This window comes from Nansenia antarctica, assembly GCF_963989245.1.
Source record: "Nansenia antarctica genome assembly, chromosome: 7".
Classification (NCBI taxonomy): domain Eukaryota; kingdom Metazoa; phylum Chordata; class Actinopteri; order Argentiniformes; family Microstomatidae; genus Nansenia; species Nansenia antarctica.
In genome coordinates this window covers 26183454-26210096 of record NC_137677.1, presented here as the reverse complement: position 1 = coordinate 26210096, position 26643 = coordinate 26183454, and positions in this window count along the sequence as shown.

Below are 26643 nucleotides of genomic sequence, written 5' to 3'. Positions count from 1 at the left end.
GCAGGACTTGGACCAGAGGACTAGGTCTGGGCGCAGGTTGGTCACTGCAATTTCGGGTGGGAAGGTGAGCCTCTGGCTGAGGTCTACCCGCATTTCCCAATCCCGGGCTGCGTTCAGTGGGCCTGAGTCTGGAGGTGATGGCTTGGTCCGCTGTTTCTCCCCTTCCCGGATGAAGATTGTTTTCCGTGGAAAGGTAGTCTGGGCATTTAGAGGCATGGCGTTGGTGGTTACCCTCTTGTGCTCAAGTTCGGCAGCCAAGCACTTTAGCACTTGGTTGTGGCGCCAGGTGTATCTTCCTTGAGTTAGACTGGTCTTGCAACCCACCAAGATGTGTTTGAGGCTTGCTGGGGCTGCACACTGGAGACAGGCTGGGTCCTCTCCATACCAGAGATGTAGGTTGGTAGGAGAGGGCAGGACATCATATGTGGCTCTGATGATGAAACTTAGCCTATTAGACTCCATGCTCCACAGCTCGTTCCATGTGATTTTCCTCCTCTCCACGCTCTCCCACTTCATCCAGCGGCCTTGCTGGGCTTGGGAGACTGCCTTGGCGCACCTGGCTGCTTCCTCCTGGTGGCGCACCTCCTCAACCACCATCTTCCGCCGTTCGGTTGGAGTAGCCTTTTGCCATGTGGGTGTTGTTGTTTCCAAACCAAGGCCCCCTCTGCCATGTTGGACATGCCCCACTATATCCCGGTGTCTGAGGGCGGTCTTTGCCACCGCAACTGCTGCAGATGGCTTCCATTTCCTCCCCGTTGCTAGGATCGGAGCAGCACCTCTGACGAATGGATCCCGGGATTCTGTGAGAGTCATTTCCAGCCTTGATTTGGCACATTTGTACTCCTCCACCAGGCTTGAGATTGGTAGGGAGAGGGCTCCGTTGCCATACAGGCCTATGCTGCTAAGGCCTCTCGGCAGTCCAAGCCACTTCCTCACTTGTGCATTCACCAGTCTCTCCAGCCGGTTGGCATGGGATAGTGTGACCTCGTAGATGGAAATTGGCCACATGAGACGGGGCAGCAGCCCAAACTGAAAGCACCACAGCTTCGGCTTCCCAGGGAGAGCAGTGTTGTTGATCTGCTTGAGGCCACTGATTGTATCCTGCCTGAGTTGTTCCACCTGCTTCGAGTCTTTGAGTTCTGCGCTATACCAGCGGCCAAGGCTTTTGATAGGCTTCTCCAGAACTGTTGGTATTGGCTCGTTGTTGACGTGGAACCTCTCATTGGCGAGCTTGCCTTTGACAATGGAGATACTGCGGGACTTGCTGGGTTTAATCTCCATTCGTGCCCATTTGATGTTTCCCTGGAGTTTATCCAGCAGGCGTTTGGTGCATGCGTTTGTTGTTGTTATTGTCGTCATGTCATCCATGTACGCCCTGATTGGAGGAAGACGCAGCCCGCTCTTCAACCGTTCCCCTCCAACGACCCATCGGGATGCTCGAATAATGAGCTCCATTGCCATGGTAAACGCCAGTGGAGAGATGGTGCAGCCCGCCATTATGCCTATCTCGAGGTGCTGCCATGCAGTTGTACTGGCTTGTGCTGTAACACAAAACTGGAGGTCCTGGAAGTAGGCTTTGACCAGCCTTGTGATGCCCTCTGGGACTTGGAAGAAGTTGAACGCTGTCCACAAAATCTCATGAGGCACTGACCCGAAGGCATTGGCAAGATCTAAGAAAACCACATGCAGGTCTTTTTTCTCCTTCTTGGCCGTTTGTACCTGGTGCCAGATAACATTTGTGTGTTCCAGGCATCCTGAGAATCCACTTATCCCTGCCTTCTGCACTGAGGTGTCGACAAAGTTGTTCTTCTGCAAGAATACTGAGAGCCTCTGGGCCACAACACTGAAGAAAATCTTTCATTCCACATTCAGTAGACTCATCTGGCGGAACTGGTCGATGGTTGAGGAATTCTTCTCTTTGGGAATCAGGATCCCTCCTGCCCTTCGCCATGCCTTTGGTATGATTCCCTTTTCCCATGCCACTTTCATTAGCTTCCAGAGATATTTCAAGACGCCTGGACTGTTCTTATATAGCCTGTATGGAACGCCGTTGGGCCCAGGGGCTGAGGCTGTTCTTGCCCGTTTTACTGTGCTCTCAACTTCGCTCCATGTAGGGGGCCTTGTTTCCATCTGGTGCTCAGGTGGTTGGATTGGTGGCATGTCATCCGGAATGCTGGCTGGCACATGCCTCTGGTTGTCGGAGTAGGTCTTCCTCAGGTGCTCCTCTAGTTCCCTTATGGGTACTTTGAGGGTACCCGTTTTCTCCTTGACAAAGAGGTCTTTGACGAACTTGTAGGGATCTCTGTAGAAGGCAGTCCTCGTTCGCTCTTTCTTCTTGTGTTGCTTTCTCAAGCATTCTGCTCTTCGCAGTGTTGCAAGACGCTGCTTGATGTCGGCCTGTAGTGCCTCAAGTCCTTTCCTTTCCACTTCTGTGGCCTTCTTCCACTGTTTTCTCAGGCACCTTCTTTCTTTCACAAGTCTTTCAATCTCTTGTTGTCTCCTGGACTTGAGATGGGCTGATGGTTCCTTCTGTGTCCCATGGTTCTTACTTTTCACCCCAAATCTCTCTGCTCCATAGCTGTAAATGATCTCTCCAATCTTGTCCAGCTTTCTTTCCACGCCCCCTTTCAGACCTTCTAGAAGATGGACAAGGTCTGTGTCAGTGTTTTCCCACTCCTTTTTCTGGCAGGCTTTAGGCCACAAGATTTGAGGCTTCCGTCCATTCATCTTCCTCTCTACTGCTGTCTGTGGCTGGATAGGCTCTGGACTCATGTCCGTTGATGGATCTGTGCTTGGTTGAGTCTGGGGTTCTGATACCCTGTGGACTGTGGTGAATATCCTGCCACTGGGCTTCACTCGACTGATTTGCCCTACCTCTGAGGAAGTAGTGGTCAATGCGAGGCACCTCGCTAAGCTCTCTTAGGCACTTTTTCCTGCCCTGGTGGATCTTGAGACCCTTCTCTGATGTTATCTTTTTCCAGCCACAGATGCAGCTTTGTAGCTTGTGTCCTGCCAGTGTTGTTACTCTGTCAACTACCGTGCTGATCATTTGATTCGTTGTCATTTCCGTTCCAGGGTCTGTTACCATGTGATCCGCCGTTGAGTCATCTTCCGCCCCCGCTCTCGCAGACTCTAGGGGTGTTTTCCTTTGAACTTTTCGTAGCCATAGTTGGGTGGAACCAAGTCACTGTGTAGTGAAAGGCTCCTGCCAACACGGGTAGCTAACCCATGCCAGCCCCGTTGGGGTCTGTTCCCTCCTGTCAGCTGTCTCTTCAAGCCGTCACCAGGTCTTTCCCAGGTTGTCAGCTGCCCTTTCGCAGCGGTCACTGGTTTTGACACCAGACATCAGGATTCTTAATAGGACTAGATGTTAAAATCCCAAAATAATTAGCACAAAAATTGACTGAGTGGAGTTGGAGATGTCCTCTTGGGTGGAGTGGAATTTGGCAATGATCACGTGGTGCCACCAGTACGACACATCTTCAGTTGTGGTCCCCGACCTCATTGGGTGTTTCGGCCATTTATCACAAGACACCCTCTGCCGAGGTTGGCCCACCACAGGCTGATCAGGCCTGGGTGTGTGTCGCACGGTGGCACCACGTGGTCATTTGGGAGCCCATGTTGGGTCCCTACGTTTCAGCCACAGCCAGTGACTGCTCCGTTCTGCTGCAGTGGACAGTTCTTTAATTGCCTTCCGTTGGGCCTGTCCTCTGATCCCTACTGCCCTCAGGAGCCTTGTGGTGGAGCTGGCTACAAAGCCTCTGCAGCCCACCTCCACTGGCCACACCTTCACATTCCAGCCCCGCCCCTCTGCTTCGACTGCTAAGTTGGCATACCGCAGCCTCTTCCGTTCGAATGCCTCATCGATGGCCTCCTCCCATGGGACCGTCAGTTCTACGATGAAGACACGCCGGCAGGACTTGGACCAGAGGACTAGGTCTGGGCGCAGGTTGGTCACTGCAATTTCGGGTGGGAAGGTGAGCCTCTGGCTGAGGTCTACCCGCATTTCCCAATCCCGGGCTGCGTTCAGTGGGCCTGAGTCTGGAGGTGATGGCTTGGTCCGCTGTTTCTCCCCTTCCCGGATGAAGATTGTTTTCCGTGGAAAGGTAGTCTGGGCATTTAGAGGCATGGCGTTGGTGGTTACCCTCTTGTGCTCAAGTTCGGCAGCCAAGCACTTTAGCACTTGGTTGTGGCGCCAGGTGTATCTTCCTTGAGTTAGACTGGTCTTGCAACCCACCAAGATGTGTTTGAGGCTTGCTGGGGCTGCACACTGGAGACAGGCTGGGTCCTCTCCATACCAGAGATGTAGGTTGGTAGGAGAGGGCAGGACATCATATGTGGCTCTGATGATGAAACTTAGCCTATTAGACTCCATGCTCCACAGCTCGTTCCATGTGATTTTCCTCCTCTCCACGCTCTCCCACTTCATCCAGCGGCCTTGCTGGGCTTGGGAGACTGCCTTGGCGCACCTGGCTGCTTCCTCCTGGTGGCGCACCTCCTCAACCACCATCTTCCGCCGTTCGGTTGGAGTAGCCTTTTGCCATGTGGGTGTTGTTGTTTCCAAACCAAGGCCCCCTCTGCCATGTTGGACATGCCCCACTATATCCCGGTGTCTGAGGGCGGTCTTTGCCACCGCAACTGCTGCAGATGGCTTCCATTTCCTCCCCGTTGCTAGGATCGGAGCAGCACCTCTGACGAATGGATCCCGGGATTCTGTGAGAGTCATTTCCAGCCTTGATTTGGCACATTTGTACTCCTCCACCAGGCTTGAGATTGGTAGGGAGAGGGCTCCGTTGCCATACAGGCCTATGCTGCTAAGGCCTCTCGGCAGTCCAAGCCACTTCCTCACTTGTGCATTCACCAGTCTCTCCAGCCGGTTGGCATGGGATAGTGTGACCTCGTAGATGGAAATTGGCCACATGAGACGGGGCAGCAGCCCAAACTGAAAGCACCACAGCTTCAGCTTCCCAGGGAGAGCAGTGTTGTTGATCTGCTTGAGGCCACTGATTGTATCCTGCCTGAGTTGTTCCACCTGCTTCGAGTCTTTGAGTTCTGCGCTATACCAGCGGCCAAGGCTTTTGATAGGCTTCTCCAGAACTGTTGGTATTGGCTCGTTGTTGACGTGGAACCTCTCATTGGCGAGCTTGCCTTTGACAATGGAGATACTGCGGGACTTGCTGGGTTTAATCTCCATTCGTGCCCATTTGATGTTTCCCTGGAGTTTATCCAGCAGGCGTTTGGTGCATGCGTTTGTTGTTGTTATTGTCGTCATGTCATCCATGTACGCCCTGATTGGAGGAAGACGCAGCCCGCTCTTCAACCGTTCCCCTCCAACGACCCATCGGGATGCTCGAATAATGAGCTCCATTGCCATGGTAAACGCCAGTGGAGAGATGGTGCAGCCCGCCATTATGCCTATCTCGAGGTGCTGCCATGCAGTTGTACTGGCTTGTGCTGTAACACAAAACTGGAGGTCCTGGAAGTAGGCTTTGACCAGCCTTGTGATGCCCTCTGGGACTTGGAAGAAGTTGAACGCTGTCCACAAAATCTCATGAGGCACTGACCCGAAGGCATTGGCAAGATCTAAGAAAACCACATGCAGGTCTTTTTTCTCCTTCTTGGCCGTTTGTACCTGGTGCCAGATAACATTTGTGTGTTCCAGGCATCCTGAGAATCCACTTATCCCTGCCTTCTGCACTGAGGTGTCGACAAAGTTGTTCTTCTGCAAGAATACTGAGAGCCTCTGGGCCACAACACTGAAGAAAATCTTTCATTCCACATTCAGTAGACTCATCTGGCGGAACTGGTCGATGGTTGAGGAATTCTTCTCTTTGGGAATCAGGATCCCTCCTGCCCTTCGCCATGCCTTTGGTATGATTCCCTTTTCCCATGCCACTTTCATTAGCTTCCAGAGATATTTCAAGACGCCTGGACTGTTCTTATATAGCCTGTATGGAACGCCGTTGGGCCCAGGGGCTGAGGCTGTTCTTGCCCGTTTTACTGTGCTCTCAACTTCGCTCCATGTAGGGGGCCTTGTTTCCATCTGGTGCTCAGGTGGTTGGATTGGTGGCATGTCATCCGGAATGCTGGCTGGCACATGCCTCTGGTTGTCGGAGTAGGTCTTCCTCAGGTGCTCCTCTAGTTCCCTTATGGGTACTTTGAGGGTACCCGTTTTCTCCTTGACAAAGAGGTCTTTGACGAACTTGTAGGGATCTCTGTAGAAGGCAGTCCTCGTTCGCTCTTTCTTCTTGTGTTGCTTTCTCAAGCATTCTGCTCTTCGCAGTGTTGCAAGACGCTGCTTGATGTCGGCCTGTAGTGCCTCAAGTCCTTTCCTTTCCACTTCTGTGGCCTTCTTCCACTGTTTTCTCAGGCACCTTCTTTCTTTCACAAGTCTTTCAATCTCTTGTTGTCTCCTGGACTTGAGATGGGCTGATGGTTCCTTCTGTGTCCCATGGTTCTTACTTTTCACCCCAAATCTCTCTGCTCCATAGCTGTAAATGATCTCTCCAATCTTGTCCAGCTTTCTTTCCACGCCCCCTTTCAGACCTTCTAGAAGATGGACAAGGTCTGTGTCAGTGTTTTCCCACTCCTTTTTCTGGCAGGCTTTAGGCCACAAGATTTGAGGCTTCCGTCCATTCATCTTCCTCTCTACTGCTGTCTGTGGCTGGATAGGCTCTGGACTCATGTCCGTTGATGGATCTGTGCTTGGTTGAGTCTGGGGTTCTGATACCCTGTGGACTGTGGTGAATATCCTGCCACTGGGCTTCACTCGACTGATTTGCCCTACCTCTGAGGAAGTAGTGGTCAATGCGAGGCACCTCGCTAAGCTCTCTTAGGCACTTTTTCCTGCCCTGGTGGATCTTGAGACCCTTCTCTGATGTTATCTTTTTCCAGCCACAGATGCAGCTTTGTAGCTTGTGTCCTGCCAGTGTTGTTACTCTGTCAACTACCGTGCTGATCATTTGATTCGTTGTCATTTCCGTTCCAGGGTCTGTTACCATGTGATCCGCCGTTGAGTCATCTTCCGCCCCCGCTCTCGCAGACTCTAGGGGTGTTTTCCTTTGAACTTTTCGTAGCCATAGTTGGGTGGAACCAAGTCACTGTGTAGTGAAAGGCTCCTGCCAACACGGGTAGCTAACCCATGCCAGCCCCGTTGGGGTCTGTTCCCTCCTGTCAGCTGTCTCTTCAAGCCGTCACCAGGTCTTTCCCAGGTTGTCAGCTGCCCTTTCGCAGCGGTCACTGGTTTTGACACCAGACATCAGGATTCTTAATAGGACTAGATGTTAAAATCCCAAAATAATTAGCACAAAAATTGACTGAGTGGAGTTGGAGATGTCCTCTTGGGTGGAGTGGAATTTGGCAATGATCACGTGGTGCCACCAGTACGACACATCTTCAGTTGTGGTCCCCGACCTCATTGGGTGTTTCGGCCATTTATCACAAGACACCCTCTGCCGAGGTTGGCCCACCACAGGCTGATCAGGCCTGGGTGTGTGTCGCACGGTGGCACCACGTGGTCATTTGGGAGCCCATGTTGGGTCCCTACGTTTCAGCCACAGCCAGTGACTGCTCCGTTCTGCTGCAGTGGACAGTTCTTTAATTGCCTTCCGTTTGGCCTGTCCTCTGATCCCTACTGCCCTCAGGAGCCTTGTGGTGGAGCTGGCTACAAAGCCTCTGCAGCCCACCTCCACTGGCCACACCTTCACGTTCCAGCCCCGCCCCTCTGCTTCGACTGCTACGTTGGCATACCGCAGCCTCTTCCGTTCGAATGCCTCATCGATGGCCTCCTCCCATGGGACCGTCAGTTCTACGATGAAGACACGCTGGCAGGACTTGGACCAGAGGACTAGGTCTGGGCGCAGGTTGGTCACTGCAATTTCGGGTGGGAAGGTGAGCCTCTGGCTGAGGTCTACCCGCATTTCCCAATCCCGGGCTGCGTTCAATGGGCCTGAGTCTGGAGGTGATGGCTTGGTCCGCTGTTTCTCCCCTTCCCGGATGAAGATTGTTTTCCGTGGAAAGGTAGTCTGGGCATTTAGAGGCATGGCGTTGGTGGTTACCCTCTTGTGCTCAAGTTCGGCAGCCAAGCACTTTAGCACTTGGTTGTGGCGCCAGGTGTATCTTCCTTGAGTTAGACTGGTCTTGCAACCCACCAAGATGTGTTTGAGGCTTGCTGGGGCTGCACACTGGAGACAGGCTGGGTCCTCTCCATACCAGAGATGTAGGTTGGTAGGAGAGGGCAGGACATCATATGTGGCTCTGATGATGAAACTTAGCCTATTAGACTCCATGCTCCACAGCTCGTTCCATGTGATTTTCCTCCTCTCCACGCTCTCCCACTTCATCCAGCGGCCTTGCTGGGCTTGGGAGACTGCCTTGGCGCACCTGGCTGCTTCCTCCTGGTGGCGCACCTCCTCAACCACCTCCAATAAATACAGCGACCCAGCCACACAGGTAGGGATGGGAATTGATATGGTTTCAACTGTTTTATTATCTCTGAGAATGCAATTAGAAAAACATGCCTATATGCCTATAATGAAAGGAATTGATAAGCTTGGAGGCATACAATGTAGATTCTCTGAGTTAACTATTCTCTAATGATTCTACACACAGGAGCTTATGGACATCACTTTGTTCGTTGATCCAGGATTCAAGACAGAATACATGAGTGCAGAGAATGTCCCAGACATCAAAGCAAGAGTGAAGATCGAAATGGAACAGGTGGCACGAAAGGTAACTTGTATTTATGTGCAGTTTAGTGAACACAAGATGCCACATGCAATGATATTGTATTTTGATTTCATTGATCGGCAATTTTTTTAATGTTTACATAAAATGGCCAATTGCTCAGAATTACATTGATGCAAAACTTAACAGCCCTCATCTCTACGCTCATCTCTGTGTTTTCCAGGAGAAGAGGGCTCATGCCAGCACCACAGACGCTGTGCTTCAGAGTGCAGGAGAGGCAGAGCCATCCACTGCAAAGAAGACAAAGCGGTCATTGGGCAGCTTCTTTAAGAGAAGCACTGCTGTGCCCCCTGCTTCAACCACTGCGCAGTTGATGGGTGCCATAGAAGCTGAGGTGAACACCTACCTAATGACTCCCACCATCGATGGAGAGGAGGATCCCCTGGCCTGGTGGAAGGTTCACTGTGTTAACTTTCCGATGCTGAGCATGCTGGCTCGCAAATTCTTGTGTATACCAGCCACAAGTTCCCCATCAGAAAGAGTGTTTAGTGCTGGAGACAACGTGGTCACTTGTCAGCGTTCATGTCTGAAACCAGCAAAGGTTGACATGCTGGTTTTCTTGACCAAAAATCTGTAAAGATAAACATTTGTGTTGAGAAGTAGAGATGACAGGGAATTACTATTTTATTTGTTCTGCGTTTTATCTATTTCAATGTTCACAGAAAGGACCTATTCTTTTTTACTGGATCATTTTTATTATCACTTTATTTAATTTGATTGCAGTATGTGCAATATTTAGATGCTGCTCCTGAGCCATAATTGAATAACCTTGTTTGTAGAAAGGTCCTATTTTATTTTGATATTGGAATTGTTAAAAAAAATATATATACACTTGTTGAGAGAAACAAAATGGTGTTGCTGTTTAAAAAACCCATAAATAAATATGTTGTCCCAATTCATATCTTTTAAGTTCTCATCCTTGCATTAGAATTAGAGCAGTTAATAGTTTGATGGTATCATGTGGTAATGCTCTCTGAAAATAGAAGATGATTGACAGATTCATCCAATCACCTGCCAAGTATTTTTGAAAGTACCTGTCCTTTTTCAAACAGCTTCCAATGGAGCTTTCCTAGATGGTTGTGTGAAACAAACCATCTGAGTCAGGTTAGTAATGCTCCATCACATGTTTTAAATCTATTACACAGTGAATCTTAAACTGAAGCTTGACTTTAAAGCAATCCAATGTAAGTTTAGTTCTTTCACTCGTAACTCGGGCTGTGGGGCTGCTAGAGACGGGAGCCAATTTGTGCTCCTAAGTCCCCTGAAGATGTACAAACAAACTGCACGTTGATACGACCTTACTAGCCGGAGATATTGCCGCATTTTACCAAAACTTCAGTTGGGTGGCTTTAAAAAATAATAATCGCAACTTAAATCGCAATCGCAATAGTTGTCCAAATAATCGCAATTAGATTTTTTTCCCAAATCGTGCAGCCCTAATACTAACTTGATTTTGAACATGTAAAGATGCTGGGTGGTAGAACGCACATATCTAGGAAAAGTCATGAAAGGAGGGTCCTGACATTTGATCTAGTGCAAAGGTAGAATTTTTTTTGTACTCACTGGTGCCCGATGACACCTCACGGCTTTCCTAGTGTTAAGGCAGCTAATACAGCCAATCATGGACCTTGGATTATGAAGAACAGGCCAATGAAACATTGCGAGTTTCTGGCTAGGGAGGGACATGCAAATTAAGACAGATAAGACAATTAGAACACTAGGTATCCCCCACAATAGACACTCCCCGTTCTTCAAGACACTCCCCGATCTTCTCCCCCGCGACCACGGGGCCGCCCCCGTCTTGCAGCACCCCCACCTGCCCCCCGTTCTTCTCCCCCGCGACCACGGGGCCGCCCCCGTCTTGCTGATCTTCTCCCCCGCGACCACGGGGCCGCCCCCGTCTTGGTATATTGCCATGGTAACCACGGGGCTGCCCCCATCTTGCTGCACCCCCACCTGCCAGACCCACCTGCCGGAATTGCTTCGCAAACGCTTTGATGCTCCTGTGCGAAGTTTCAGACGAAAACAAGCATGCTGAAGGCGGTGGACCCCAGGAAAGCCTCTGGGCCGGATGGCGTCCTGGGACGGGTGCTGAGGGACTGCGCCGACCAGCTGGCCGGGGTTTTCACCAACATCTTCAACCAGTCCCTGTCCCAGGCCACCATCCCACCCTGCCTGAAAACCTCAACTATCATCCCAGTCCCGAAGAAAAGCACGGTGAGCTGCCTAAACGACTACCGCCCGGTGGCACTCACACCAATCATCATGAAGTGCTTCGAGAAACTAGTCCGGGCCCACATACTCACACGCCTCCCGCCCAACCTGGATCCATACCAGTTCGCCTACAGAGCCCAAAGGTCCACAGAGGACGCCATCGCGACGACTCTCCACGCCACTCTATCCCACCTGGAGAGGGGAAACAGCTACGCGAGACTGCTCTTTGTGGACTTCAGCTCTGCCTTCAACACCATCCTTCCAGACAGGCTAGTGACCAAACTACTAGACCTGGGACTATCACACTCTATATGTGCATGGATCAAGGACTTCCTGTCCGACCGCCCCCAGAGGGTGCGGGTGGGCTCCCACACCTCCACAGCCCTCAGACTCAGCACTGGGTCCCCCCAGGGCTGCGTGCTAAGCCCCATCCTCTACAACCTCTACACCTACGACTTCACCCCCGTCCACCCCAGCAACTCCATCGTAAAGTTTGCAGACGACACCACCGTGGTGGGCTGCATCTCGGGGGGGGACGAGGCGGCGTACAGGGATGAGGTAGAGCAGCTGAGCAAGCTGTGCAAGGTTAACAACCTGCTGCTGAACAAGTCAAAGACCCAGGAAATCATCGTGGACTTCAGGAGGAAAAAATCTGAGATCCAGCCCCTGCTCATCGACGGAGAGAGCGTGGAGAGAGTCTCAACCCTCCGATTCCTGGGGGTGCACATACAGGATGATGCGGCTGTTACACCGTATGAAAAGGGCTCACGAAGGCACCGTGAAATAACCAATTCCATCAAGCATTACCTCGCTAAAGACATGATGGTGTCTATTAACACTGTGAGCAACGAAGGGTTTAAAAAACTAATCCAAACGCTGGATAAAAGTACTAACAACCGATCTGCGGTCGAGCCGTGCACTTCATACATTACGACGAGTTGAAGAGTTGCCAGCAAACGGTATACTTTTCCTGCTTTATCTATTTATCTATCTATCTATACAGAAAGGACCTATTCTTTTTTACTGGACATTTTTATTATCACTTTATTTAACTTGATTGCAGTATGTGCAATATTTAGATGCTGCTCCTGAGCCATAATTAAATACAAACCTTGTTTGTAGAAAGTAATGCTCTCTGAAATTAGCCCATGATAGACGGATTCATCCAATTACCTGCCCAACTTTAAAGCAACCCAGTGTAAGTTTAGTTCTTTCACTCGTAGCTCGGGCTGTGGGGGTGCTAGAGGAGGGAGAAGACGTACAAACAAACTGCACGTCGATACGACCTTCCTAGGCGGAGATATGGCCACACATTACAAAAACTTCCTTTCGGTCGCTTTAAAAAAAAAAAACTCAAATTAAATCGCAATCGCAATATCTGTCCAAATAATCGCAATTCGATTTCCCCCCAAATCGTGCAGCCCTAATAGAGTCGTTACCTTTATCATCCAGAAATAAAATACAATTCCTCCAAGCTGGCGACCTCGACGGACTCACATTAGTAGTAGAATGAAACACGCTGTCGTCTTTTGATGACGTCATCACCGGGTCCTTCCGGAGCTGTGTTCTGGAACTCCGCCCACTTAGCTCGGGTGTGTTCCTTCTAAATAAAAGCGCCCACGTTAAACTTGTTTAAGCATTTAGAAATACTACATATGGATAAAGTCACCCAAATGATATGCTACTACATCTGGAAATAAACATGTCAATAAAGATGTAATCCTACTCTATGACTGTATTATTTGTGTTTTGAAGGGTTTATAATTCTTCTAATATCCAGACTGCTGCACTGCATAGAGGACATATAATGGATTGTAAACAATGAGGGGTAGTGGTGGTCTAGTGGATAGTGAGTTGGACTTGTGATCGGAAGGTTGTGAGTTCAAATCCCGCCTGAAGCCACACCACTACTAGTGTGCCCGTGGGTAAGGCACTTAGCCCTCAGTTACTCCAGGGGGAATGTCCCTGTAATTCGTAATTGTAAGTCGCTTTGGATAAAAGCGTCTGCTAAATGGCAAAATTATTATTAATTAATTATAAATAATCTTCTAAGGCTAAACATGGTAGTAATCATGTAGTAATCATGATAGAATATGTGTTAGAATACTTCGTATGACACCCCTCAAGTTTGAAAATCACTTGACTCATTCTAGAGGTGTTTCTGAGTACTGAGCAGTGGTGTGCAGTCAGGTGAGGCAGGGTAGGCAGTGCCTCACCCAGGCATTTAAGAAAGAAAAAGAATATCAGTCTTTTAAAAATATTTTTCAAAAAAATATATATTTTTATTTATTTTACTCATCATTCTTAACTTTAATGTGTTAAAATGTTGTTAAAATAAAAATAAATGATGTAAAATGTGTTGTTTTAAAAATATAATGCATGCCCTGGCACTAGGAGAGTTTGCTCCCAAAGCTAGCTGATTGCTGGCGAGAGGCTGAGGCAGACTGTGCTTGTGCCTCTGTGCTATGCGAAGTGATAGACCAACAGTTTCGTAGGTTTGCGCATGCGTAGTCTGTTCTCACATTGTCTTCATTGATCGACGTTGAAGCACCGTGCGACGCTACCTCTGACAGCATGATTGACAGTTTGCGTTTGGCTTGCCGTAGCGGCATCCTCTGCTGTTTGCGCCGCGGTTCTACATTTCCCCAGCTTACTTGCGATCGGCATCATGGATATCCAACAGTTAAAAAGATTTTCAAATTTCAGTTTTGAGCAAAAACGAAATGTGATTGAAAATGGGAGGGCAACACCTGACCTATCTCAATCATAACCCAAAGGAAGGGACAGAAGATTGTACGAACATTTCAAACGGAATGGTACAAAAAAAAGGACTGGCTGTGTGGATGTAGCCAGACTAACAAGCTATTCTGCTTCCCTTGCCTACTGTTCTCATCTAGCGACAGCGTGTGGGTGAAAGGGGGCTACTGTGACCTGAACAATTTTCCAAGAGCTTTAGAGAAGCATGAAAAATCCACAGCCCACATCCACTCTCAGATTGCCTTGGAAACCTTTGGCAAAAGTCGCATAGACATGGCCCTGGATGAGCAGCACCGGCTGCATGTTATTGCACACAACGCAAAGGTAAAGGAGAACAGGGAAATGTTGAAAAGCCTAATTGATGCAACATGCTACCTTGCTAAACAAGAATCAGCATTTCGGGGGAACGACGAGAGCAGTAGCTCCATCAATCGTGGGAATTATGTCGAACTTTAACATTTGATGGCAGAAAAGGATGAGAAATTAGCCGCACATTTGCCTACGCATGTTACATATGCTTAAGATAATGTAGGCTATTGCGTGCCGGTTCAAATGCTGTAAATCCTGTGTTGTTGATGCAGGTGAATTTATATTGTCATTGAGCTGTTTTGCGTGCTGCTGTAAGTCCTGTTGAGATGCAGGTGAATGTAGGTAATGCCATACAGGCTGTTGCGCTACGCTATGTGTAGTTATGAGATAACAATACATGACATTTTTGACCAGCTATTTGATAGTATAGTATATATGGGCTATGTGATTGACTTTATATTATAGTATATTAGCCTACATTACATTACAGTCATTTAGCCGACGCTTTTATTCAAAGCGACTTACAATAATTGCATTTAACATAGGAGTGTACTGCTTTTTTAAGGCAAAATGAAGAATAGCAAACTAAAAATACAGTATAGCAATATAGCAATAGCATAGAGAAGAATAGCAAACTAACAATACAATAGGTGGGAGGATTCTGGTATGCCTACTTCTTGAAGAAGTGAGTTTTGAGCCTGCGGCAAAAGATATAAGGGCTATTGATTGCCTTTATAGTATGCGCTATGCCATTTGAAGTCTGGCTGCTGCGTTACTCGCATGCTTTTTTTTAAATAGCTCACTGCCTACCCAGCCAATGACCTCACTGCACGTTACTGGTGCATGTGGCCTTTAGGGCCTCTAGTTCCATACACACACCGGGGCTAACATGAATAAATAACATGTGACATACAGTAAAAGGTGTATGTTAGTGCATGTGGCCTTTAGGGCCTCTAGTTCCACACACACACCGGGGCTAACATGAATAAATAACATGTGACATACAGTAAAAGGTGTATGTTAGTGCATGTGGCCTTTAGGGCCTCTAGTTCCACACACACACACCGGGGCTAACATGAATAAATAACATGTGACATACAGTAAAAGGTGTATGTTAGTGCATGTGGCCTTTAGGGCCTCTAGTTCCACACACACACCGGGGCTAACATGCGCCATACTGGACGGTACTAGAATAGGCTACAAAAGAACCAACGCATTTGCCTTTGGCCAGTTAAAGTTATTATTCATCTGGCTAATATCTTAGTTGTCCTTACCTGCGACGCGATGCTTTATACACTCCGGGAGTGTCGAGCTGCATACGCTGTCTTGCATAAGGAGAATGGAATCAACCTTTGATCAGATAGAATGAAAATGCTGCTCTGACAAAAACACAAACACTGGCGTCTGTTGATGACGTCACCAATGGGCGTTTCACTTTCTTCACAGGGATAGAGGCACATTCAGCGGAAAATAAACACACGTCTCAGAATGATTACAAAACTAAAGATGATACAAATTAATTGTATATATTAATTATTTATCAACACTACGTAACATAAGATTAGAAAACTGTAGACCGGTGTCCTCAGACACAAAGGACCAAATACTTTACGGCAAGCAACAATAACAATGAACAATTAACAGTGCAATGCAATACGACTACTACTACTTATAATAATAATAATAATAATAATAATAATAATAATAATAATAATAATAATAATAATAATAATAATAACAACAAAAGAAAAAGAAAACAGAATAGCAGCAGAAACTCAACAACAAAACCCAACCACATCAGACAGGCCAACACCCTGCCAACATTCAAACAGGCCCTCAAAACCCACCTCTTCAAGCTCGCCTTCACCAGTTAACCCTCTCCTTCCCATGTGTCCCCAGCACTACCTCAATTAGGCCCCTATACTTTCTTCTATTTACCTTTTGTTTCTTTTTATTATTACTACTCGATCTTTTCAGTTTGTAAAGCGTCTTTGAGTGTCTAGAAAAGCGCTATATAAGTCTAATGTATTATTATTATTATTATTATTATTAGTAGTAGTAGTAGTAGTATTAGTATTATTATTATTATTATTATTATTATTATTATTATTATTATTATTACATGTAAGTGATCCTTCCTGGTTCTTGTTACGAGAGTTGACCTGCAGGTGGCACCACCTGCAGTGAGTGTTACTTACGAGTGAACTTGTTGAGCTTGTTGAGCTTGTTGATACATTGATTACTATGCTAGCACAGAGATAAGATGTACGTTCTGTATTGTCCTTGAACTGCGAGTAAAGAGACTTTGATTATAACCGTATCCGCATGATCATTTTAACATGGTGTCAGAACTGGACTCAGCGGCAAACGACAGAAGAAGGGAATAACATACCCAAAGACGAAAAAACATTCTGATAACTATCGTTACTGCTGAGACGGACCGCGCTAGCTATCACGAACGCAATGGCTGAAGCTAAAGCTATTTACCCGGCGATTCCAGTGCCGGAACGGATGGACATGAAAGGGGATGTATATAGCAACTGGACATTCTTTAGAGCACAGTGGGAAAACTACGAGATTGCAACTGGGCTGGATAAGAAGGATGACAAGATCCGCATAGCTACCCTACTAACCATAATAGGTAAGGAATGCCACATGCTGCAACGGCACCTTCACATGACAGAAGCAGACAGACTCAAACCTGACAAGATTCTAGATGCACTTGAACAGCATTTCGAACCATCCAGGAATGTGATTTATGAACGGTATATATTCAATAGCACCCAACAGAGCCAGAGTGAGTCAGTAGACCAATATGTTGCAAACTTAAGGAAGCTAGCACATACATGTAACTTTGGCCAGCTGAATGAAGAAATGATACGTGACAGGCTTGTCATTGGGACAAAAGACATTAGCGCACGCACGCGCATGCTGAGAGAAGCTAAACTCACCCTAGCGGCAGCCGTAGACACGTGCAGGGCAAGCGAACAAGCACAGATACAAAACAAAAGAATGAGCGGAGGTGAGCAGGAGACTGTGAGTTATGCTTCAAGAGAAAGACATTCAGAGGGGCGTGGCTTCACTCGACACAAGCCGACAGAACCTCCAAGCACCACAAGTAGAGAAAGGAAACCAGGAGTCACATGCCACTACTGTGGGTCTACACATGAACGTCTGAAATGCCCAGCATATGGAACCATTTGCAAAACCTGTGGCAAGAAAAACCATTTTGCTAAGGTATGCAAACAAGCACAACACAAACGTCATGTTAACGTAATGCAGGATGCATACAATGAGCCAGATAGTGAATCACCAGATGAAATGTGGTACATTTCACATGTAAACTCTATACAGGACACAGCACACAAACTGTTTGTCAATCTAAAGCTTACCCCACAAATGCATGGAAAAGTGACATATGACCCCAGCCACACAGTGAAATGTCAATTAGACACAGGCTCCACTGTCAATGTATTAAGCTACCGAGACCTACAATGCATTACACAGGATGGCAACCCTGCTCTTCGTCCCAGCAAAGCCACTCTCAAGCTATATGATGGGTCATTGATAAAGCCAACTGGAGAAGTCAGACTGAAAACGGAACATGATGGACAGACTCACATGCTAAATTTCCAGGTCATGGAGTCATCACAGGTCCCTCTGCTGTCAGCTGACACGTGCCAGAAACTGGATTTGATCAGGGTGAATCACAGACATGCAGTTCATCATCTGGACACTCCACAAACGCCCACCAAAACGCATACAGCACACACGACAGAGGAGATAATATCCAAGTATGAAGATGTATTTGAAGGGCTTGGCTGCCTACCTGGTGAGCTACACCTGAAAGTCGACACTGATATACGGCCAGTACAACACCTGCCACGGCGTGTTCCAATACCACTAAAGAAAAAGGTCACAGAAGCGATAAAGTCAATGGAAGAGCAAGGAATCATCGTTAAAGTCACTGAGCCCACGCAATGGATCAGCAACATGGTCGTCATCGAGAAGCCAGGGAAACTGCGCACCTGCATTGACCCGAGTGCGCTCAACAAGGCTCTGCTGAGGTCCCACTATCAGATGCCTACCATAGAGGAGATATTGCCAGACATCGCGAATGCCAAGGTATTTTCAGTTTTAGATGCAAAGGATGGATACTGGCAGGTGAAGCTGGATGAGGAAAGCAGCTATCTCACTACATTCTGGACACCTCTGGGAAGATACAGGTGGTTAAGGATGCCATTTGGCATCAAGCCAGCAGCTGAAGAATACCAGCGCAGACAACATGATGTACTACAGGGACTGGCTGGTGTGAGTGTCATAGCTGATGACATCCTTCTCTATGGCTGTGGAGACACACAAGAGACAGCATTAGCTGACCACGACAAAAACCTTGCAGCCCTATTGCAAAGGGCGAGAGAGGTCAACTTAAAGTTGAACAAGAAAAAACTCAAGCTGAAGCAGCCCAGTGTGCCATACATGGGTCATCTTCTCACCACAGAGGGCCTACTCCCGGACCCAGAGAAGGTAACGGCGGTGCAAAACATGCAGACACCAACTGACATCAAAGCACTGCAGAGGTTTCTGGGGTTTGTAAATTACCTAGCTAAATTCCTTCCCCACCTATCTGATGTGTGTGAACCACTCAGGAGACTGACCGACAAGGACATCCAATGGGCGTGGCTTCCACAACATGACACAGCCATTGACACTGTGAAGACTTTAGTCACTCATCACCCAGTACTAAAGTATTATGACATAAGGGAGGAGGTGACAATTCAATGTGATGCTAGTGAAACGGGCCTCGGTGCAGCTCTCATGCAAAATGGACAACCTGTTGCATACGCCTCCAGGACTCTAACTCCTACAGAACAGAGATACGCTCAAATAGAAAAAGAATGCCTCGCTATTGTCTTTGCATGTGACAAATTTGATCAATACATTCATGGCAGGGAGAGCATCACAGTGCACAGCGACCACAAACCGCTCGAGGTGATCTTCAAGAAGTCCCTTCTCACAGCCCCCAAGAGGCTACAGAGGATGCTACTACGGCTCCAACGCTATCAGCTACAGGTACAATACAAACAGGGCAAACTGCTACATGTGGCAGATTTCCTATCTAGAACTGCTCAACCCAATACAACACACACACAAATGCAAACACCAGCCACAGTCTACGCCATGGGCCTGACCGCTGAAGCCCTCGAACACGTGGATCACAGCAGCTGTACCAACATCTCTACCAAGACCCAAGAGTCCATCAGAGCCGCCACACTCAAAGATCCCTTATGTCAGGTTCTGCATGCCCGAATCGCTGGAGGCTGGCCCATCTCCAAGCGGGCAGTAGATCAAACACTGAGACCGTTCTGGACATTCAAAGAGGAGCTGGCAACCGATAATGGCCTGATATTCAAGGGTGACAGGGTTTTCATCCCAGAGTTACTACGAAATGACTTCCTATCAAAGATACATTCAGGGCACTCCGGCAGTGAAGCTAGCCTCAGGAAGGCACGGGACACAGTATTCTGGCCAGGAATAACAGAACATGTCAAGGACTATGTCAACAGATGTAGCACATGCAACTCCCTTCAGAGGAGACAACCAAAAGAATCACTCAATCCCCATCATCTCCCTAAACTCCCATGGTCTAAGGTAGGCATGGACCTATTCACTGTGAACCACTCACACTACCTTATAATGGTTGACTACTACTCTGACTACTGGGAGCTGGATGAATTGGAGGACACCACAGCTTCTACTGTCATCGATCGATGCAAACACCAGTTTAGCCGTCATGGCATACCTCACACAGTAATCTCAGACAATGGCCCACCCTTCTCGGGACTTGACTTTCAGACCTTCGCGAATGACTGGGACTTCCGACATGTAACGTCATCACCATACCACAGCCAAAGCAATGGCAAGGCGGAGTCAGCTGTTAAAATAGCCAAAACACTGCTAAAGAAGACAGCGTTGGCAGGAGAGGACCCATGGAAGGCAGTGCTGGCATGGAGAAACACTCCAACGGAGGGACTTGACAGCTCCCCAGCTCAGCGACTCATGTCCAGACGCACACGAACACACCTGCCCTCCAAGGACCTTCTGCTTCAACCTCTGGTAGTGCACAATGTGATAGAAAAAAAGCAAACAAAGGGGCTTATTTCAAAACACCACTATGATGCACATGCCCATGACATGCCAGTGATCATTCAAGGGGAGACAGTCCGAGTCTTGCTACAACCCAATGTACCCAACAGTGCATGGGCGCTTGGCATTTGCACTGACCAGAAGAGTGACCGGTCATATGAAGTGATGGTACATGGTAAAACATACCGAAGGAACAGGAAACACATCCGTCCAGTGGACGAAACACTCCGACTATCACCGCCTCAGAACCCTGAAGGAGAGGACGACTGGGGTACATGGGGTCGAGCTGAAACTAATACCGACGAGTACGCTCCAGCACTGGATGAACACACAGTCCAGCCGGCAGACCCTGAGCCTCAAGGTCTCCGGCAGACCAGAACCAGGTCCAACATCAAGCCACCAGAGAAATATACCAAAGACTATGTGACTTAACAATAATAATCCGCCCCCCCCAAAAAAAAAAAAAAAAAAAGAGGAATGATAATGGAATGTTTATTATCTTATTTACTGTTCATTGTTTATTGAGTGGCCACTGTAAGGACTACATGTTTAAGTTCAGTATCTCTGAGAGAATCGCTTCAATCGCTTCATTGATTATGTGAAAGGAGATGTTACGAGAGTTGACCTGCAGGTGGCACCACCTGCAGTGAGTGTTACTTACGAGTGAACTTGTTGAGCTTGTTGAGCTTGTTGATACATTGATTACTATGCTAGCACAGAGATAAGATGTACGTTCTGTATTGTCCTTGAACTGCGAGTAAAGAGACTTTGATTATAACCGTATCCGCATGATCATTTTAACAGTTCTCACTGAGACATGGACCACAGGGAACACGGCTACTCCAGCAGCCCTCTCTGCTCCTCTCAGCCCCCAGGGTTTGAAGTGATCTAACTCTTCAGTCCACCCCCCAGCACTACGTCTCCTGAGACACCCGCTTTTCCTCTTTACTGTGTCCCCTATGACTACTACTGGATGGATCTACTGCCCCCCTTGTACTGTTTCTCTGTTCTCCAGTGTCTATAAAAAACTAAAACGTTTTTTCCTTCTAGTTGCATTTCTTTGGCTTTGTTGATAATAGTCTTTGCTTCTGTATAAGAAAACAAACAGATACAGTATATAGCTACTTTCTTGGCTTGGAGAATATTTGACTGTTTACACAAATGAACAAAGAGTTTTCACAGCTTTTACAATAATGTAAATATTTTACAATAATGTACATATTTTACAATAATGTAAATATTTTACAATAATGTAAAATAAAAGCTTTAGGACAACATTTGATTTCAACATTTAATGTCAATGTATTCATTCTGATCTTGTACTGGGTCTGTGAACCCGTGCTGCCCTAGTGGTCGGATACGGAAGCTGACATCCTGACAGTGAACCGTCCCAGATACGGTAACTGACATCCTCCATCCATCCGTCCCAGTTCACGAGGACGGAATAAAACTGAGTCTGTCTGTGTATATATGCTGTCTACTTTGTGGTGTGTATATGCTGTCTATTCCCTGGTGTATAATAGACAGCATATATCTGCGCATGGATCAAGGACTTCCTGTTTGACCGCCCCCAGAGAGTGCGGGTGGGCTCCCACACCTCCACAGCCCTCAGACTCAGCACTGGGTCCCCCCAGGGCTGCGTGCTGAGCCCCATCCTCTACAACCTCTACACCTACGACTTCACCCCCGTCCACCCCAGCAACTCCATCATAAAGTTTGCAGACGACACCACCGTGGTGGGCTGCATCTCGGGGGGGGGGGGGGGCGGCGTACAGGGATGAGGTGGAGCAGCTGGGCAAGCTGTGCAAGGTTAACAACCTGCTGCTAAACCAGTTAAAGACCCAGGAAATCATCGTGGACTTCAGGAGGAAAAAATCTGAGGTCCAGCCCCTGCTAGTCGATGGAGGGAGCGTGGAGAGAGTCTCAACTTTCCGATTCCTGGGGGTGCACATACAGGAGGACCTGTCCTGGAGGACCAACACAGCAGCCATCATCAAGAAGGCACAACAGCGGCTCTACTTCCTGAGAGTCCTCAGGAAATAGCACCTCAGACAAGAGCGGCTTGTGACCTTCTACCGCTGCACAGTGGAGAGCATCCTCACCTACTGCATTTGCGTGTGGTTCTCCAGCTGCACAACCGCGGAGAGAAATGCGCTACAGAGAGTCGTGAGAACAGCACAGAAGATCACCGGCGCCCCCCTCCCCTCTCTGGAAGAGCTGTACAACACACGCTGTCTCAGGAAGGCCTCCAAGATCTCCAGGGACCCAACCCACCCTGGGTACGAACACTTTACCCGGCTGCCCTCGAAAAGGCGGTTCAGGACCTTGGCCGCAAGGACAAACAGACCGAAGAACAGCTTCTACCACAGGGCTGTCCAGGCCCTGAACACAGCAAAGACCTAGGTTCTGGGCCCTGGACAGTCTGGACGGATTGATGGCAGCTGCTGGACTGAAAACATCAGGTGTAGTGCTGAGGCACAAATATGTACATTTCAAGCCTGCAAACTGCGACACTTTAAATAAATGTGCAATAACACTATTGTGCAATATGACAACCCTAGTCGTCTATCTGTACAGTATAGTATAGTGGATAGTGTACATAGCCTTTATTTATGTAAACCAGCTCCTTCCCTTCTTGTGATTTTTTTTAAAGTGTTTTTTTTTCTTTCCTAACACCAGGGGAGCCACCCCTCCTAAATTTCGTTGTTTGGTACCTGTACTGTAGCAATGACAATAAAGACCATTCATTCATTCATTCATTCATTCATTCATTCATTCATTCATTCATTCATTTTATAAATTATATTTTTTTTTAAACATTCATTTCTACATTTGATGTGTCAAACATAATATTTAAGCATTGAAAAAAAATGATATTTTAAGCATTATATTTATAGATATATATTAGCAAGTTTAGACCCAGGATCTTTTTCATAATGGACATCAGGGGGACATTCCATGAACGTCGCTAAGGGACAATCCAGTCTTATTTTGATAAATCTTGCTAATTTCAGTGAGTTTCGTTCCCTGAATGTGGCTTAAAGAACTCGTTACTGAGTTACCATGGCATCTTATGCCTCTGAACTAAACAGGTTAACAGTCAAGATTAAGTTAGAAGCGTCAAAGAGGTAAAAAAAATCAGTCAAAAATGTCCAACAGGCGGAAACAAACCCCAGAAAGACAGTTCTGTGAAAAATGAGGTAATATAAGGTCCTATGGTAACATCAGACCTCAGACCTTTTTCTCTCAATGTGACAAAGCATGAATTCGCGTCTTTACTTCTTTACTTTACTTTAGTTCCAAAGAACATATTAACTATTATCCTTTAGATGGACTCACTTCAACTTATTGAGTGATTTGTTGATGACATTTTTGCATTTTAGCTCTTGCCCATTTTGCAAAGGGTATGAATACTTATGCACATGAGATATTTCTGTTTAAATGATAACACATTTGCAGAAATTCACTTTGGCATTATGGGTTATTAGATTTTTTTTAATTTAGTCAATTTTATTTTGACACAACAAAATGTGGAAAAAGTGTGATGACACACTGTGATGCGACACTGTATATCTCAGTATGTCCTGTATCAAACTTAACATAAAGTTCAAATACACTTCTTATTCAAATAAGCAGTCTGCATCTGCAATGTACACATCATTTCTATTTTTTGTTTTTGTTGAGTTTTTGTTTTGAAAGAACACGCCATCAGATACTGAAAACAATTAAAAACATCCAACCTTTAATTTAAGTAAAATTGCGTGGCGTTTGGTGGCGTAGCACACAAACGTCGACCATGTAACCGCAGGGTTCCTGGTTCAATTTCGGCCACGGACATATCCTGCATGTTGTCCCTTCTCTCTCTCTCTCTCTCACACATCCTTCCTATCAATCTCTACTGTCTCTATCACAATAAAAAGAAAAATACGAGTGGGACTGCCCAACTCAGAAAAAAAATACTTTAAAAAAACATGTGTGCCACAGTTATTGGGACCCCTGCATTTAGTACTTTGTACAACCTGCCTCACATCAAATCTATCACTAGAAATGCTTTTTATAATCTAAGGAATATTGCAAAAAAAAAAAAAAAACATTTTCTCCGGCAAACTGATGCAGAAGTGTTAATGCATTCTTTTGTTATTACCCGTTTGGACTATTGTAACAGTCTCCTTTCTGGTCTTCCGAAGAAAGCTATTGGCCAGCTGCAATTAGTCCAAAATGCAGCAGCGAGAGTTTTAACCAAAACAAGCAGAAGAGCTCATATACAGTTAAGTCCCTAAATATTTGAACGGTGACACAATTTCTATAATTTTGGCTCTGTATGCCACCACAATGGATTTGAAATTAAACAATCGAGATGTAATTGAAGTGCAGACTTTTAGCTTTAATTCAAGGGGTTGAACAAAAATATTGTATGAAACGTTTAGGAATTGCAACCATTTTTATACACTGTCCCCTATTTTCAGGAGCTCAAAAGTAATTGGACAAATTAACATAATCATGAATACAATTTTCTTTTTTACTACTTTGTCAATAATCTTTTGCAGGCAATGACTGCCTGAAGTCTGGAACCCATGGACATCATCATGCTGGGTTTCCTCCTTTGTGATGCTTTGCCAGGTCTTTACTGCAGCTGTCTTCAGTTGTTGTTTGTTCGTGGGTCTTTCTGCCTTTAGTTTTGTCTTCAGCAAGTGAAATGCATGCTCGATCGGGTTGAGATCAGGTGATTGACTCGGCCATTGCAGAATATTCCATTTCTTTGCCTTAAAAAATCCTGGGTTGCTTACGCAGTATGTTTTGGGTCATTGTCCATCTGTATTGTGAAGCGCCATCCAATCAACTTTGCAGAATTTGTCTGAATCTGAGCAGACAGAATATCCCTAAACACTTCAGAATAAATCCGTCTGCTTCTGTCTTCTGTAACATCATCAATAAACACGAGTGACCCAGTGCCATTGGAAGCCATGTATGTCCATGTCATCACACTGCCTCCACGTTTTTTTTACAGATGATATCGTATGCATCGGATCATGAGCCATTCCAAGCCTTCTCCGTACTTTTTTTTTCCATCATTCTGGTACAGGTTGATCTTAGTTTAATCTGCCCAAAGAATGCTGTTCCAGAACAGGGCTATCTTTTTTAGATGTTTTTTGGCAAAGTCTAATCTGGCCTTTCTATTCTTGAGGCGTATTAATGGCTTGCACCTTGTGGTGAACCCTCTGTATTTGTTTGTGTTTAAGTCTTCTCTTTATGGTATACCTGGATAATGATACGCCTACCTCCTGGAGACTGTTCTTCACCTGGCTGGATGTTGTGATGGGGATTTTCTCTGGTGCAGAGCTCGCAGTGCGTTCTTTTTGCCCCAGAATCTACTGTCGTGTATTTATCTTACTGGTTATGAATCAAAGAACAGTTATTGAGTTTAAGACGATTTAATGAAAGTACAAAACAGACACATGGATACATACAGTTGGAGCCCGGTGGCTGGGCTGGTGGTCTGCTGGTCGGCTGGGAAAGAGGCCGATCTCCCCCTAGCCTGCTGGTTTTGTTCCAGTCACCTAGATGCCTGCCCTCTTATGCAAATATCTACCAGTGATCCTATCAGTCGCCTAGATGGTCAAGAGGGCCGTCCCCTGTGATGTCACTATGGCCTCAAGTCAGGGGGCTGGCCAGATTACAAGAGCCATTGCACAACACTCAGGGGGCTATTTGCACAACATTGCACAACACTTCCCTTCAGCATATATATGGCCCCTATCATACTATCTATGCATGTGTGTGTGTTTGAGTAGAAATATACGACACATCCCCCCTCGGACCACCCAGAGGGTGTTCCGAAACTAAACGACCACAAAACAAAAACAAAAACACAAAACCCCACAAACCGCAACTAAGACACCAAAGAAAATTTAAAAAAAAATAAACAACAAGACAGAAAAACTACACCAACACACAACACAAGAAACAAAATCCTAAAAATAACAATACAAATTAATCTAAACACAGTACACCTTTCCTAGTCAGGAGCTTATTCTTCGTTGCGCTAGGAACAGAACTTCTTTCCTATCTTTGTATAACCACCACATCACTTCTCAACTGACCTCAATCACATACGATATAGAAACAAACAAACAATACACAAACAATGACATTCAGTTATCATAACACATAATTCTCCAACAGTAAGCATAGGACAAAGGGAATGCATTAATGCATAGATCTTCACCTCAGGTGAGGACTAGTCTTCTGAAAAGTTCATCAACGTGGACTGAGTGACTGATTTTCCAAAAACAGTCAATGAGGCCCTGTCTCCTAAGAAAGTCAAAAATCATGTCTGCTATAATAGGTGCTCCTATCTTAGCAAAATAAGTTTCCCATGCCCCTAAGACCGTTTCCAGCCATGCTATCATCTGCTGTCCATTCCCGTCGTTCCCTTTGATCTGCTGCTTCACTACCCTATTCATAGTCTTT